We start from the raw sequence: 14200 nt of genomic DNA on the forward strand, positions 1-14200 counted from the left end.
TACCACGGTTTTGCACTGTGATAGAAAGTCTTTCTTTTTTACCATGGTTTTGCACCGTGGTAGAAAGTTTATTTTCTACCACGGCGGGGAACCGTGGTAGAAAGAAGGACTTTCTACTAGGGTGCAAAACCATAGTAGAAAGTGTTATATAATTTTTTTAAAAAAATAATAGTTTAGCCCTTATGAAGCCTATTTTTTTTTATTTTTTTACACCCGCTACTAGCCTTACAAGAAGAACCCTGGAAGCAAACCCAAAATAAATCAAAACCAAAATAATTTAAAACTGACAAATAACATCATATATATATATATAACCAAATTCAAGTCATTGTTTTATACAAAAATTAACCATATACAAATTTCAAAAAAGTACATGATCCACACCTTATATATTTACTTAACCAAAATAAAACAAAAATTCTTCATATCTTGCAACTTCTTCATGAGCCATACAAAAAATATAGTGGCAACAAAAGAAAGTAACGTCAACCGCAACCCGCAATCCTAGCTTTGACCTACAAAGATGTAATAGTTGAAGTAAAAGAATTAATATAAAGCAAGTTATTTAGAAAAAAAAAAATTATAAAGCAAGTTGTAAAATTGCCAAAATTAAACCAAGCAAAACAAGTATTATAATAAAGGTACTTTGAATGATCTACTCTTCCTATTAACTCAAGCAAAGCAAGTTCAGTGTGTCAAGGAAATAGTCCCAGGATTAAAGCTTAAGCATGGCTTATTTAATAGGTGATTGAAAGTACTCGAAGACAGAGTGAATTACCATCATATGATATGTTCAAATTAAAAAAAAATGGTCACTTAAGGCACGTGACCCCCTATACACTGCAAAATTGGTCACTTAAAGGCACGTGACCCCCTTGAGGTTGCTAAATTTTTTATTAGGTTTGTCTAGGGTTTGCCCTTATATGTGCTTCAATGTCTTTAGGATTTATCACACTAGTATTAAGGTTTCTCCCTAAAAATCTCTATTTGTTATTCTTCTTCTCACTTCTCCTGTTATTCTAATCGGCCTTCTCTTCCAGTTCATTTAGATTACTGTTATTGCCTCTGTGTATGATTATGTTCTATCTTATAATTATTGGGTTGCTTGGTTCATGATGTCCAGGTTACAGATGAAATTGTAGCAGATTTACCAGAATTAACAATAGTTCAGCAGTTTCCTTCAATGAGGTTTGATTAACCCTAGAGTTTAACCTTTTTACACTGCTATTATTATGTTAACTTGTGTATGCTAAGAAGTGAACCTCTGAATGTTTTAGTCTGATGAGAAGAATATAAGACGACGAGTATATGATGCATTGAATGTCCTTATGGCACTGGATATTATTGCGAAAGATAAAAAGGTAATTTGGTGGAAGGGACTTCAGAATACAGATGTGAAGGATTTGGAACAGCTTAAGGTTGGGATAAGAGTTCAGTATTTGTTATATCACAAGTTCTTATCAATTGATTGACAATTTTATTAGTCTATCCTTTACATTTGTAAGCTGGGTTTTCCCAACTTCCATAGAGGATGGGACCTGTTCTTATCTCATTTTTCTTGTCTCCATCCTACTCAATCCTTTTCATCACCCATTCATACCTTGACTGATTTGGCATGATTTTTAAGTGTCACTCTATAGAGAATGACTAGTTTTCTTTGTTTATCCTTGCAGGCGTTGCATGTTAAGCTGATTAATGGGATTGGAAATAAATCAGCTTATTTGAAAGAATTAGAAGAACAAGTAATGCTGTCTTATCATTTTCATTTTTTGCCCCTTTAATAAACAACAATGTAAATTATTTTTTGGGAGTTTTGAGAAATTTTAGTTATGCTATGGATATAAAAATCAGATTTGTATAAGTTTACGGTTGAAATTGGAGTTAGACAAATGCCCACTCTTGAGACTTCTTGGATTTTTATGCATCACTTTTCTGTTTTCCTTACGTTTATTTAGTTTAAGTGAAGTAGGGAGTTCTACTAATTTACAATCAACTTAGTAGCTTAAAAATATTAAATATGTAGGAATGCCTTTCTTGCTCTAGGTCTTGATATGCCCAATGCAAAAAGGCCATTATGTAGTGGTGGTCCAGTTACTTGGAAATCTGGGGTTGAAGAATGGAGACAGATTTAACCTTTGACATTATTTTTCTTAAAGCTGCTGCTATCAAACTTGAATCCATGTCTACACTTGTTAGCCTGAGTTTTTACCAGCACCAAGCAATGGCCACAACATATATAATTTTATATTTGGTTGCAACTATCCAGTAAATAAAATTGATTCGTGGACATAGTTTTGGATATCTTTGGTTCATAGTTTATAAGCATGAATGAATTCAACTACTAAGTTCAAAGTTGTGGTTCACAGTTTGAGAAGTGATCATCGGGATTCAACATTGAATAGAAATTCAAAGGTAGAAGACCTTATTTTCAAGAAACCTTCAAAAAGTTGGAATTAAATTGCCGTTCACACAATGAAAGAAGGAAAAAAATGATATACCAATACCAGTGACAGAATAAACTGCATAACACAATTATCCACTTACCCAGTGCACTGCCATGTAGATTGCCATTACCTTTGCACTAATTCGGTTAGGGAATATTTCTGATAGGAGGAGACTAGGGACTGGTCCAGCACCTAGGGCAAATGTGAAGACAAACCTGCATAAACAACTTCAATAAGAAAAATATACCACCATAACCTCAAGATAAGAAACTATATGTAGAAGTTTGTCTACCTTAGCTCTCTTCCACAGTTACAGTCACAAAGGTGGTTTAAGCAATGAGATATAGTAGCCTACCTTGGTTTATTTCCACAAAATAAGAAATAGATAATCCTCCTAAGAGGTGAACAATTACTTGCTCTATTTGACATAGAAATTTATCATTTTTCCATTTTGAAATACCCTATTCATCCGATTTTATTTTTAGAAACTCCTGATTTCCAGGTATTTCAGAAAGACAAAGAATGATGATAGGAAGAGAATCACCTGATGGATCATGTTTTTTATCTGCTCTATATGATCAGTTACCCCTGGCTCTTCTGTAGGAGGAAGGCACTGAATTTGTTTCATGTTACCACGATACTCATTGATGTACCTGTCACTTACTTCTTTTGGTCCCACCCCAATTTTATTTGCTTTTCCTATGATCTACAAAAGCCAGATATAAATCAATAGTTAAGTATTTTTTACAATCAAATTATCAAAAAATAGACTTGAAATAGTCAAAAAGTCGTGAACATAAATAATTCTAAAAGCTACAACATACATTCCTCTTTATGAGCTAAGACAGTATTCAGAACTACAATTTCAATAACAGCCCATGAGAATTTGATTGAAAGTTTGAACACCAAATCATGGTGAAAATTTACAAAATGAAGGGAAAAGCAAAAGATGTGAATATTGAATAATTCCTATAGGAATCATATGGAGGAATACAGTTATGAGAAACCAGCACCAATTGAGGACAAGAAGGGAAAGATTAAACTCTCAGTAGAGTTGAAGGGAATCAATTGCTCAAAAGAATGGACTATAATGCAAAAGAACTTAAATTCAAATATAAATTGTTCAACACCACTGGTGTGGTGTGACAAAGGAAACATAGCTTCAGAAAAAGAAAATTAGTAATAAATCCAGGTAGTATTTCATTTCCCAAAAACAAACACTTCCTCCATTACACTGCACACCACCAAAAACAGAACCACAGAAACACCTTCTAGTTGGTACCCCCATTTACTCTAGTTTTCAGAACTAGTCCTATAAACTGCCCTAAAAATATATATAATTTTAACAGGAATACCAACTATGCAATACAAATATACAATTAGATTGCATTTTCACTACAAAGCCATCAAACAATTACACTACAATCATCTAAAAATAATGAAAAATGAATATCATATTAGATGTAATTGTTCCCTTTCATGTATTAAAACATTTATAAGGATACTAGAAGAAGAAGTAGAGAAATGGTTCATGACTAGTTGCTAATGAATGAACCATCAACTAAACATCAAGCAAAATAATTAATTAAATCTCACACAACTATGTTCCCTTTCATGTATTCATACAAATTGTAGTTAATACAAGAACCACTCCCAAGCACAAACAATTGAAGATATGCTACTTTGGTTTTCACAACAAACCAACAAACTGATTCATTCCATACTTGTAGCTGCCTTTTGGAGTATTTGGAAGGAGAGGAATTGTAATTTAGCTACATAGCACATTCTTATTATAATTCAGATTTATCCATTTTATTTTACTTCTGGTTCTTAGAAATGAAGAAAAGAAAAAGGAAAAACGCTGAAGAATGATAGTAGAACAATATCATGTGATACGGTCTCATATTTCTATTTTTTTTCCTCTTTTTATTTTCAATAGAAAATAAATAAACAAGTGGTAAGAGTCTTGTTTTCTTTTTCCCATTTTTTAGGTAGGTATTGTGAAATTTAATGAACCAAAAAATAAATTATATAAGGAGAACTCTTACATAACATAAGCACCTTATATATTAACCCTCGGCTAGACATCCATCTAGCAAAACTCCAATATGTAGCTATACTTACCTGATTGGATGATTTTCTTTTTCCTCCATATAATAAAGTTAGCTTAGAAGAGAGATAACATTTTAATAATTAGCCTTTAAAACGTAGGATAGTGCTTAATTTACAGGTTGGAGGTACCTAAAAATCATTTTCACAATAATAAAATTGGAATGCTCTTGCATATCATGAAGATGATCAATTTGTTTACCAGATAGCGTAAAAACATCATATCATAATAAAACAATACATTAGCAAGTCTCATCCAACATCAGAAATGCCTTTAATGTCTAAGAATTCATTTTGGAAGCACCAGATCGGCACATCGAAAATAGAATTGTAAATTTCCTCCAATTCCAACTAAAATATGTCCGACACTTGGATAGACTACAACCGTTCTTTTTTTTTTGGGGGGGGGGGGGAGGGGGGGTGACCTCCAAAATGTAGGTCCTTTCTTATGAATTTATTGTTACTTCCCAATTATCTCTTTGACCAAGTCTAGAATATGGAAATAATCATAAAAAGTGAAATAAAAATTTACCCTCAGGTCCATCCACACTAACCCTATTTCTGCCTATAAGGTTATTGCATGGGCTCCAACCAATGATAAGATCAAAACCAATAAAGGAGTCTATGAACTGATACAGCCATCCACCATTTAGCTGTAGAACATCAGCAATGTCAATCAAATTTCCTCTCTCTATATATATATATATATTTTTTTCACACCAGTTCAACAGATACAAGATTCTTCAAGCAAAAAAATTCCCCAAATAGGATTTAGTTTGCAAAACAAGAATTACAGCCCTATATTAATTGATTTAGAAAAATAAAATAAAATTTAATGTTCTTGTTGACATTTAACTTCATTTTTTTTCTTCTTGTGTTTTTCACTATTATTTTCTTTAGTAAAGTCATGTTTGGCAAGCACATGGAATATACTATACATTTATGTACCAGAATCATAAATTCAGACAAAGGCAGGCCTCAAGCAGTAAGACTACATATGTTACAATATATAAAATGAATGAAGGAAAGAATTGCGAGTCAAAAAACTTGCCAATGGACCATGTTATGAATGCACCAGGAAAACCTAGGCCACATAAAAGAAACATGCATAGGCAGTACAACTAAATATACAATACAACATGACTTATGTAGTGAAAGAAGTTATTGATGGTCCCCATTATGAAAAGGCTATAATAAAAACATTTGTATTGGATTAAAGTACAGAAATTACATTCAACTAAACAAACATATGCATAAAGAAATGTGATATTTGAACTTAGCAAACAGATCCACAGGCAATTAGCAAACACTTTGCTGCACTAGAGGAAGCATTTAAAATTCTTATTGCTCAGGACTATATGGATGGATATTAGAAAATCATAAAGTCATCATCACTTACTGTGGTGGGAAATCTTTATCTATTGTAGCTTCACCGAGAATACGTTCAAACTCCTGAATATTTTGCTTCATTTCATGTGATAGCTTGTCATGTGCTGCAAGCTTTGCAATACTAGGAAAGTAAGCCCGAGCCACATATAGTAGGTCCTTCATCTTCTTTACTAAAGTCTTTCATTTTTTCCCTATGTTCACGACGCCATAAGCAGTAGCTCCCAAATTTCATCTCGCAATGAGAAAAACAGGGTCATAACATTATTTTAGATGAGAATTAACCAAAATCCACATCCTAGTTTCTGATACAAGTATTTTTAGCTTACAAATAATCATATAAAAAAAAATAAAAGCAAAAGGGCTAAGAGTGTATGATGATGACGATTAACAAAGAAAAAAAGCCGACTGAAAATGGATGAGCAGACATCAATAAGGTGACAACTAAAAAGTCTAGTGCACCCACATCAGAAATAAATTACACTTCTGGCAGACGATAAAAGTTAACAGTTCCACTGCTTAGGCACATTTATTTCTTAACCAGAAATTTGACGATTCACTTGATTGTTCTAAGACAATGACTATATAATAACTATACACAGTCTAGATTTACTGAAATGCTGCTGGATTTTATTCCGAAATTGAAACAAAAAAAAATAAAAATAGAAAGTATAATTTCCTCATGTGACGCAAGCAAATGATAAAGAAATAGAGAAAACAAAAAAATCATGAACATCCTATAGAAAGAATCAATATAGGCATTGCAAAAAAAAAAAAGGTTTACTCAGTACACATTAAGAAATGGAATTTATAAGAAACCCTAATTGAATTAAACTAAAGTCATGTCATACCTATTTGAGTATCAATTTGATGAAGATAACAATTTACAGGGGATGAAAATACAAACCTCAAAATTTATCGATGCACACACGATAAATTAGGTCTTCGGTTTGACGTGTCCTTCGAATAGGAGGGAGGGGTTAGGACTTCGAATGAGAGAGGGAGCTATGGTTAGGGCTTGGAGAAAGGAGCGAATCCTTGTTGAGTCTCCACGCCCATCTGTGGTGGACTTTACAGGGGCACTACGCACCTTAAAACTCAGGGAACTTTTCAATTAGCTGTGCCGCTATCTCCTTTCTAACGTTGCGCTGACCATCGATTCAACCCTCCGCTGCTCCTCAATGGTGGAGATTTCAGAAATCAGTGGCTTCGATAGAAGGGTTGGGTTTGGAGAGAAAAAGGCAGGGGTCAGGCTTGGAAATTTGAGAGAAAGGGGATTTGCAAATCGAGTATAGATGGTATAGATCGCGAGAGAAAGGCGCCCGCTTTGGAGATATATGCAGATATATATATTTTTTTGAGTATATATGTTATGTGTGGTTTCTGTATGAGTTATATTTTTGTTTATAATTTTTTCTTTTAAATGAAACTAGAGGGAATAAAACGCGCGTAAGCAGAATTGAAAATAATTCACTTTCTACCACAGTTATTTAAAACCGTGATAGAAAATACATGTTTATTGTCACGGTTATAAAAGTAACCGTGATAAAAAGTGCATGGTTATAATCACGGTTTTTCATTAACCATGGTAGAATTTCTACCACGGTTTTAAAATAATCATGATAAAAAATATATTTTTTATCACGATTATTTTATTTTAAAACCGTGGTAAAAAAGTGCGCGATAAAAAACTGTTTTTCTTACAGTGACGTCTTGTGTTGTGCAATGCTTTGTGGTTAGACCTTCAATATGATTGCATATGTTGTTGTTGCTGTGTGTTGAAATTCAGAAGAGTCTAACTGGTCCAATTATTTCTGAGCGTTAAAACTTTCACAGGTTGGTTCGCATTATTCATGCTTCTTTAGCTATGCGGTCCCCAACAATAACAAATAATTGTTTGGAATTTCTGATGAGTTGTGTAATACACAATTTATTAGATTTGATCTTATGATGAGTTGTGTAATACACAATTTATTAGAATTGATCTTCTCATATTTCACAAATGCCATTTTGAACTTATGACTGAAGTTTATACAAAGATATATTAAGCTATTGATATATTCATTTTTCCAAACTAGAGAGACCACTCAAGAGTGGTGGATATCACAGCGCTTGCTCCAAAAAAGAATTGCAAGGTCTTCTTCATGGGGCAGAAAACTCAACAACTAAAGGATCTGAGATTCAACATAAAGGACTATAACTCTTGGTAACAAAGATTGCTGATTCGAAGGCACGCAATTATGTATGATGCAGAAAAGGAAATTGAAGATCCTAGATATAATCGAACTTTAACGCTAAGAAAATTCTCAACCATTAATTATCCGTCAAATTCTCTTCTTCTCCGTGTTTTAGTCTTGTTTTAAAAGGAAAAATAAAAATAAAAAATCCTTCTCACGTCTTCCCAATTTAAGGGATATCTTCTCCTTATGGTTCAATCTCTGTGCTCCTCTTTCTACTAATTTTGCAGAGCTTTTTTTTTCCATATTGGAATTCAATGGTATCTCTCTCATTTTATTACGATGATTAGTAAAATAACAAGACTTGCCTAGTCACCAGTGAGTAAGCATGACTTACTCACAGATAAACAAATAGTCTGTAATTACAAAATCAGGAAGGTGATAAATAAGAATTTTTGGAATATATTCGGTTACCTTCTCTCTGATTTTCTTATTTATCATTTTTCTTATTTTATAATTGCAGACTATTTACATATTTGTAATTGCATAATATGTGTGCACAGTAGAGATGACATACTCACCTCTGAGTAGAAAAGTCTTATCTTATTTATTTTTTATGTGAGATAAAAGCACTCCCACACGCACAAATACCTAAGGCTCGAACTCCTCAACTCTCATTTGAGGGAGGAGAGGTTAATTATATCAATTAGGCTAATCACCTAGTAAATTAATTAGGTTTATCTTTCAAAACTAATTAATTTTAGAAATTATAATTCGGAACTGGGAAGAAAGTGTATACATATATATGATTGTGTATTGGTTTTATGGTTTTTCACTTGTAGTTTCCATGTATTCCCATAATTTTTTTTCAAGTGAAATGTATGATTCAAAAATTCATTCTACATGTATTTGACAAAAATCAGTGGAATTTTTCTGCAACTTATAAGGTGAATCCGATTCCCTTTTATAGTTAAGTCACGCTAATTATTTACAGATATGTGATTGCATTGTACTTCACGCTTTCATGACTCAAAAATAAGATTGCATGTTGTCATATTATGTTAGAAAGCTAACACAAGATCTAATGAAAAATGTGTTGAATTAAGTCGGAAAGGATGATGTTCCCTTGCATGGAAGTGATGAATTGTTACCAAAGGATGTCTTATGATTCAAGCGCAGCAATGATGGAAGTATTTGTGGATGTTAAATTATATAAAAAAATTTGAAGAGAGAAGATACAACATGTGAATATAACGTGGTTCAGCTACTAGGGTTTTCAATACACAAAGCCTAAAGGGTTATATTACTTTTTATTATGAACTCTCTTAATCGTGTTTACAAATACTCTCCTCTATTTTTAGGTGAGTTAGGAAAGAAACATAAATGAATAATAGCAAAGATTTGTTTTACAAATATTTTTTCTTTACAATAATATGATTATAAACGAAAGATTTCAAAGAAAGTTAAAAGACAAATATGGTAACAGTCAATCAATCCTATTAGGAAAAACTTAATACTAAGTATTGTAACTTTAACACACTCTCTCAAGATGAAATGTGTATGAAAATAACGTCCAGCTTGCATATCAAATCATGAAATAGAACTTTTTGCTAATGATTTGGATAAGTTATACGCAAGCGAACATAGGTCTGGAAGAGTGAAAAACATGATTCTGAGCACTCATTAGAAATTTGGCATATAGCCAACAATATACATTTAAGCATACAAAAAAAACTCTGCAGGGATAATAAGATGAAAATATATGATGATATTTGGTGTAGAGGCTCCCGGCTACTGGTGATATGATCATGAAGATACTCCTTTGAAGATGTCACTATTCAGTTGACATGAAGAAGAAATGCACGAAATGATGCAATGTGCAAAATGATGGCAAAAAATCAACAATTATTGCTTAACAGTTTAATAATGGAGAAAAAATCAATCAAGATGAATTGTGCAGAAGAATGATCTAGATTAGGGTACAATAAACCTGCTCTAATACCATGTTCAAATATATATATAAAAAATTGAAGAGAGAAATAAGATAGAACAACACGCGAATATAACGTGGTTCAGCCACTAATTAAGGCTTACATCTACAACACATGCACAAATTCCAAAGGGCTACATCGCTTTTTATTATGAATTCTCTTAATCGTGTTTACAAATACCCACCTCTATTTATAGGTGAGTTAGAAAAGAGATATAAACAAAGAATAGCAAAGACTTGTTTTATAAGAATATGATTATAAAGGAAAGACTTCAAAAAAAGTCAAAGGACAAATACGGTAGCAATCTCCTATTAGGGAAAAACTTGTTACTCAAATATAGTAACTTTAACAGTTTTGTTACCAAAGTAAACTAAGAGCTAATCCAAATGCTACTAAGCAATTATAATTTTTTAATCCTTATGATCCACTAGGTTTGGAAGAGAGAAATTTGGAATTATTTTTATTGAAGTGGATACGCAAACTTTGAATCTATTAAGATGAAAAAAGGGAGAACATCAAATTTGCCACTGCAGATCTATGGATTTTTGAAGAAGAGCCTAGTTCCCAACATCATTGGCAACCCAATTAAAATGTCTCAAAATCTAAGGCAATGACAAACCTACATCAGAAGAGAGAACCATAATAACAGACATGATCAGAGGATCAAAAAGATAACAATTAGGGATACTCTAGCAATCACATTTGAAATTGGTAGTCAAATAATCCCAATTGAGAAGAAGCTTCAAGCCTCAGTGCTTTCCCTACCTCAACACTAGAAACAAAGAAGAAAAACACGGAGGTTATTCGAATGGCAAAACCCTCATGATTCCTCAACATAAGACCCGGCCCCACCACAAGTCCTTGAGATACTACGAAAAGCCGCATCAACATTCTGTGAGTTGTACACAGCGAAATATTTAGAAAGTTTCGTATTTTTAGAAGCAGATCTATGTCTTTCTAACTTTACTTATTTTAGAAATTAATCACATGCAAGATAAAATAAAGCAAAGTAATAGAGTTAGAGATGACACTAGGATTTTTAGCGAGGAAATCCCAATTGGTAAAATAGACCAATTGTTTGCGTGAGAAAAATCTCGTGCACTATGCAGTCCAAAGTAAACTTATCCACTATATTTGAAACAAAGTACACTGAACTTTGACTCGGGCTCACACCCTATTTTTCTACCAAACACCAATAGCTAACAAATCCTCTGGCTTTGCGACGTCCTGTCCAACAACACTTGACATGATGCTTATTCTTGATCTCTATAGAAGGGTTGTACGTAGATCAAACAACACTCCTCGAAGGCTTTGACCATTTCAAAGTGTGATCATTTTTTACTTATATATGTTCGATCTTCAATATCTGAATTCGATATAGAAGTAGATCTATTTTTCTCTGATCGTTGTAGATACAAGACTTTGATCACAATCAGGATTTGAACAACACTCTAAACTCACTCTTGTATTTATGTGTGTGTTCTAGAAAGAATGATAGAGAAATAAAATAGATTTTCTAAAAAAATTATCTCTTTAAGGCTTTTATGTAATATAAAGTTGTAATGCAAAAGCCGTACAAACCTAGATGAATATCAAGGTTTATATAGAATATTTAAAGACTTAATCCTTCATAAAATAAAGGAAATTTCATGCATAGGACTTTTGGTAATATTCTAAACCAACTAGGAAGTTTGAAACAAAACAGGAAACAAGTTACCTTAAACTGTATCAAGAGTGGTACCGGTAGCCACATGTGGAACCGGTTCCCAAATGACAGAATGCTTTTCTTTCGAAGGACAGGTTCTTGAACCGGTTCTCAAATATTGGTACCGGTTCCCTCTTGACAAATTTCTAATTCAACTTAGAAAATCCTATTTTTGGTAACTTCGAAAAACATACCATATAGGTATAGTGTCCTAAGTGGGAAACAACTTCCCAAAGTGTCGTTCTTTCCTGTTTTGATGATCTTAGTTTACCATCTCCGAACAACCTTTCAATTCTGCAGTCGATCTTGATCTTGATACGGTAACTTAAAATTACAACTCAATCAAGACTTGTTTTGACATCGAAATTTGCCAATTATAAAAATTATATCTCATACATTCAACTTCTAATGCCCCTTAAGTAATAAATTTTAGCCTTATATTAGAAGCAAGGCAAGGTTTACAAATACCTTTTGGAACATCCATGGTGTCCCATGTAGCTCCATTGGGCTTGCAATTATATATTTCGACCCCTCCAAATTACTAACAAATAAATGAAGCAAGGCAACTCCACATGAGTGCCATTTGATAATTTTTTTAGCCAATCTCACCTTTGAAACCATGAAATACTTTCACCTAGAAACTTAATTTTTAAGTGGACTAAGCCTTCATACCACCTTACAGTAGGACAATCAAAAAGAAGATGACATATTGATTCACTTAAAGCAAAGGGAATTTGACTCTACTCTTATTACATAAAATTAGAAAACTTCGAAAAATGACTCACTAAAATAAATATGTATCCTATCAAAACTGCCTAATATTAGGTTTAAAATAATTTTCAATATTGTAAAACGAAATAGGGTACATCGTAGAGTTTGTTGCTATATATGCTTTTATCTTTCAAGAGAAAAAAGGGTAAATTGTACTGACATTCCTTGAGTTTTAGTCAATGTCACTCAGATGTCGATCAATAATTTTTTAGACAATAACACCCCTTAAAGTTTAAAAAGTTTACAAACACAGCCCTTCAGACTACTGTAGAATAAAAATTGACCAGTATACCTTTTGACTTGTCAACAACCACTTGTGAAATGACCCATTTGTTATGGTTTATGGGGTTTGAGCTATTAGCATGTTTGAACCAGTTCAAGAACTTTGAACTGGTTCGACTGGAGTGATGAATTGGACTTTGACTACTGCCTTAGTTGAAACAGTTCAAGTGAGGCACTGAGTTGCAACACTTTTGGGACAACAAAGTTGAATCAGTTCAAGTGGTGCTGAACTGGGATATGTGATTTGTTTTCCTTATTGGTTTTGGATTCTGCAAAAGGCAAGTTCTTGTAGGACAAGTTTTGTTCCATTATTTGGGAGACTATATATCAACCTTAATCAGATTTAGGGTTGCGTGAGATAACTTGAAGAGAGAATTATCATACTTGTTTTATGATTAATTAATTAATGCTAACACAAGAGAGAGCAATTGAGAGAGATTGAGAGATAATTCTCCATTGTAATTCTTCATCTTTTTTATAGTGGAATTTGTTCAGGGCGCTCTATGGACGTAGTCCTAAGATTTGGGTGAGCCATGTATATCTTGTGTGTGATTATTTTTTATTCTTCGTGATTGTTTGTTTATTCCTTGAACATCATTTTTTATTTTGTATTTCCACCACAATAACTGGTATCAAAGCATCCGGTTAATTGTGCAGCAACTCCAGCACCATTTAACCTTCCTATCCCTTTTTGACTTGAAAATCAAACCACCACCGCCACAACACCCATCACAACCACCGCCACCACAACACCACTGTCATCCGCGACACATGCCCAAAATAATATATACATATATAATACAACATATATACACTATAATATGAACACCCAAAATTTTCAATATATATAACCTAGTTTGTGAGTATCAATGAAAGACATACACAGCACCACCACCACCATAACTCCCAGACAACTCCACTGCTACCACAACACCCAAGCAGGAAGAGGGCTTCACAATCCACCAAATTCAACATCCCAAAAATACACACACACATATGTATCGTGCAAAAGAGTTGGAAATTTTTTTGTTGGTTTGATTTTTAAATCCATCAAATTAGTGACGCGATTCCGACGAGGAGAGTGTGTAGATTCGGGGAAAAGTGAAGATCAACGCCAAGGTTGGCCTCCCGATGATTCTCTCTTCCACCGCTGGGATACGTGTGTATATAGATTGAGGAATTTGGGTTTTGAATAGTAGATGGAGGGTGAGGTCGATGGCGGTATCGGTGATGTGGAGAAGGCGCTAGGAAGTCGGCGAAGATGAGGGTACTGTTAATAACTGTGATGCTATTTATTCATTGGGTGATTAACTGTGAAGAGGAAGAATTGATGTC

General features: G+C 33.4%; 1 long non-coding RNA gene across 4 annotated transcripts; it reads right to left on the bottom strand.

Moving 5' to 3' along the window:
• Positions 1–273: 273 nt before the first annotated feature.
• On the bottom strand, positions 274–7033 carry LOC132315875 (uncharacterized). 4 transcript variants are annotated; one of them, XR_009483873.1, is made up of 5 exons: positions 6847–7033; positions 5953–6133; positions 2989–3150; positions 2545–2659; positions 274–515 (listed from the first exon to the last, which is right to left on the bottom strand). It is a non-coding gene; the product is annotated as an uncharacterized LOC132315875 (long non-coding RNA). The 4 variants fall into 4 exon arrangements; XR_009483872.1 differs by having other exon boundaries at positions 5953–6174; positions 6847–6864; XR_009483871.1 differs by lacking the exon at positions 6847–7033 and having other exon boundaries at positions 5953–6720.
• Between the last annotated feature and the right edge of the window lie 7167 nt (positions 7034–14200).

The sequence above is a fragment of the Cornus florida genome, unplaced genomic scaffold (genome assembly GCF_030987335.1).
Source record: "Cornus florida cultivar Cherokee Brave unplaced genomic scaffold, ASM3098733v1 CherokeeBrave_3.0.0_Hap2_Chr07, whole genome shotgun sequence".
NCBI classification, from domain to species: domain Eukaryota; kingdom Viridiplantae; phylum Streptophyta; class Magnoliopsida; order Cornales; family Cornaceae; genus Cornus; species Cornus florida.